Here is a 4,343-nt window from a genome sequence, read left to right on the forward strand (position 1 = left end):
TGGTGACCATTTGCTTGCATCATACCTCTCCATGTCTTATTCAATCATCTGAGTTACTAGCTGCTATTTTAGTGTTTGATGTCTCACCCAGCAGGCTGGGATAAAATATCAAGTCCTCACACATGCCAGCAGAGGGTCATATGAGTTTTTTTCCTCACAGACTAAATGAAAGGACATGAGGAAGACACATATGAAGCAAGGGAGAGCAAACCCAAGCTTGAACAAAGAACTTATATTTCTGCAGAACTTACGTATTTAAAAGAGAAAAGTAATTTCTACCTCAGAAAGAGACAATTGCTCCAAATGATTTAAATCTCTTTTTCTGTAACACTTAGGGAAAAATTATATCATTAATTTGTGATTCTCTTTTTCTAACATCTGTAATTTTAATCATATTTGTACCTTTCTTCCTTCAGGGATTTATTCCTGTTTGATACTCTTTTGTTATCATTACAAAGCTTTGAAACAGAGTCATTTTGAAGCTATTCTTGCTTACGCTCTTATTTTTCTCTACTTGGCTTTAACACCAATTTTTAAATTCTTACACAGAATTACCTGTTGGAAACTGCCCTTGTTGTAGAATAGGCCACCATGATTTATAATACATCTATATATATATATTCTTTTGTGGTTTCTAGATTTCCCTTTGCTAACTTTCTTAGAAAATTCCTCAGTATGCCTCTTTCTGCTAATTGATCACTTAATTACCTAGGATTTCACTACTCTACTTTGAAATGGCTTCTTTTTATTTAGTTAGTTTTTATCTTCTTCTGGTCTGTGTATACCCATAAGATATAAAAGAGAATGCCCTAAATGTCACTCTTCTATTTTACAAGACTCCCGACAGACAGCCACCTGTTATCTCTTCACTCATGGCTGACCATGAGCAGACATGGGAATCTTTCATCAGTTCCTTCACTAAAGAACACACCATAAAATTAAAACAAAAACATACATTTTCTATGTTTAAGGGAAAAATTTTTTTATATTTAAGTTCTAGGATACATGTGCAGAATGTGCAGGTTTGTTAAATAGGTATTCATGTGCCATGCTGGTTTGGTGCATCCATCAACCTGTCATGTAGGTTTTAAGCCCCATATGCATTAGGTTTTTATCCTAATGCTCTCCTTCCCCTAGCCTTCCACCCCCCCAACAGGCTACCTGGTGTGTGAATGTCTGCTCCCTGTGTCCATGTGTTCTCATTCAACTCTCAATTATGAGTGAGAACATGTGGTGTTTGGTTTTCTGGAGAACAATATTTTTCAAGAATATTTTTATGTGATGTCAGCATGGCATTTTTTTTTATTAACTGTAAGAACTTGTAATCTAGCTGGGGATACAGAACCTCATGGAACATTCAGGGATCACCACAAAAATAATGAAGTCCCAGTTTATAAGAAAACTAGGTAGACCAAACTGAATACACAAATCACTCAGTAGGGATTCGAGCAAGGGAGTGTTTCTGATCTGATAGGGTGAAAAAGTTTCTAGGGAGTAGAAATTTGAAAAATAAGTGAAAACTCTACTGGACATTTAACAAAAGAAAATAATTTTTATTCCTTTAAAACAGAAAGTAATGCACAGATTTCAGAGTACCAAGAAACCTAAAAGATCAAAGAAATAATTTGACTCGGGCCTAAGTTGTCCTCAATCCAAACAATATTACACATCTGATGCTTCTACATTGGTTTCAGCTCCCTTATCATCTGGATATTTGTCCTATAAATGTTTAACAGATATAAACCACCATACCTCCTGAAAGTAGACAAGAGGTGGGGGAGGTCAAAGAAAGGTTTTACCTGAAGTTGATGACACCTTCAAAGGGGGAACACATGTTTCTTTAAAACCCTTATGGGGCAAAGATGTTTGAAAATGAAGACAGCCCGTCATAACTCCATTTCCTCATGTGAAACTTTCCCATAAGCAGAGAATTCTGCATTCTTTAATAGAAATATGAAAGCATATAGCCAGGCACAGTGGTGTGTACCTGTAATCCCAGTTACTAAGGAGGCCGAAGCAAGAGGACTGTTTGAGCCTGGGAGTTCAAGAACAGTCTGGGCAACATAGTAAGACTCTCATCTCAAAAAAAAAAATAAAGAAATATGAAAGTACAAGCCAACACAATTTTTAGTTCGGTATTTCCTACAGAAATTTTCCAAACATTATATGTTCCATTTGCTGCAAAATGTATGAATTATCTTTTGAAAAAGCTCTTACTAGTGTCACACAAATCTAAATTGTTTCTCGTAAGAAAGAGTAAATTGTTAATTTATGGTGAGTATGTGGGGAAAATTTCATCATGAATCTCCAGAAATAGGGCCAAAGATATGCAGAGAGGAAGCAAAAGGGAATTCCTGAACAGCCCAAAGGAAACAGAATAAGAAACTTTCTGTAAATTTTCTACCTTTAGCAAAGAATATGTCAAACCTCAAGCAAGGAACTTTATTCTCTGTAAAATAAAAGAGAGGTAATCTATTGGGAAATGTAATTGTGACATAGAGAAAGGTCTCAACTAGGGAATAATTTCTCTAGAGTTTGGTTTTATTAATTTCAAGTACAAGACAAAAAGCTACAATGAAAAACATATAAGTAAAATTACAATAGGTTTTCAAAAATGAATAATTCATCATACTGTGATAAGTATATAAGAGTTTATATCATTAAATCAAGAAAATAATAGCATGTTTTAAAAATGCCTAAATTAATAAATCAGTTGGTTTTGAAAATACTGAACTTTTTCATACTTGTAAAACTTGGAAATTGCAGTTTAAAAAAAGTCATTCCAAAATGAGGGTTTTAATGCCAGATAGACTGAGTTTTAATTCTCACTCTGTCATTTACTATGTTACGTCAGCATTTTCCTCATCTTAATAATATCTGCTGTGGAAATTTCTTGTGATGTACATAAGGCACCTAAAACTTCCTGTTAACTATGGTGAATTAAACACACCTGTTCTCTGCTTCTTCCCCTAAAATTCTAAATTTTTTAAAAAAGAAAAGGAAAAGAGAAAAATTAAACATAAATCCACAAGCACAACAAAAATGGGAGAGAATATAGGATACAAAAGATTACAATGATTTTAAAATCTGAAAAACAAATAGATAAAGGGTAAGTGTCATAACATATTACAGAAAGCTGAAACCTAAGTCTGCAATCTAGTTGTGCCACAGAACCTGGAAAGTCTCAAAAACTGACAACAGAAGTATTCCTGAAGGATGGGGATAGAGTAGGACTGAAAACAAAATTTTAGACAGATATCCCTCCTTCATCTGTGCTGAAGACTGAGATTTACTCTCTGCAGAGAATGAACCAGACTTCTGCATTCAGGAACAGAAGATACAACTGAGTGTATAGGCAAGGTACCCAGCTGAACACAGGGGCATAAAGTGGAAGCCTACATTCTGAATAGCCTTTCTCCCTACTCCATCCACTACTTACCTCTCAAAACACTGGCAGCCAAACTTAAGCCCCTAAGGCATAAGATTGGAAGATTCTTCTCTTAATAAACTGAATAAGCTGGCTAAAGGGAAAAGACATAGAAATTGAAACGAGGGAAAAAAATTGTCAAAAAATTACGGGATCCATCCAGAAGGTGCTATGTCAAAATGTCAGGAATTGCAGAAAAAGAAAACAAATAAAACAAATAAAAAATTGAGAGACACAAATCATTAAAAAACTAATACAAGAAAAATTTTCAAATACCAAAAGTCATGGGTTTCCAAACTGAAAAGATCTGTTGAATTTATCATATAATAAGTGAGAAAGGGCCTACACCAGGATACACTACCACAAAAAGTTAGTATACTGTCTATAAATATAAATTTTAAAAAATCAAAACTTTCCGGAGAAAGGAGAAACAAAAGCATTTTATATGAAGTAACAATTAAGGTCCACTTTCATTATATATCTTTCCACCTAAGCCTGCCACCTAAAACAATTATAAAAGCTGAGTGAAAACAGCTACTTTAAGGCATTGGAAATAATTAAGGTAGCCAGGACTTGGAGAGCCAGGATCACAAAGAAAAGGAAAATACATTGAGGTGAGCCTCATATTCACCAGTGCTTTTTCTCCTCAGGGCATTTGCTGATTTGTACACCTTCTAACTGCCTACCAGAGGAAAAAAATTCTTTCTGAGAAAAGATAAAATCAGCGAGAGTTTCTATAATTTTTAACTTAAAATGTCCAGCATTAAGTCAAAAATTATCAGAAATGCCAGGATGACAAAAAATAACTAAAAACCAAAAAAATAAAAAATAGAATCCCATGCCTCATGGATAGATAGTCCAGATATTAGAGTTATCAATACACATTTTTAAATAGCTATAATAATATTGTTTGGAC

Source organism: Colobus angolensis, unplaced genomic scaffold (assembly GCF_000951035.1).
Source record: "Colobus angolensis palliatus isolate OR3802 unplaced genomic scaffold, Cang.pa_1.0 Scaffold23, whole genome shotgun sequence".
NCBI classification, from domain to species: Eukaryota; Metazoa; Chordata; class Mammalia; order Primates; family Cercopithecidae; genus Colobus; species Colobus angolensis.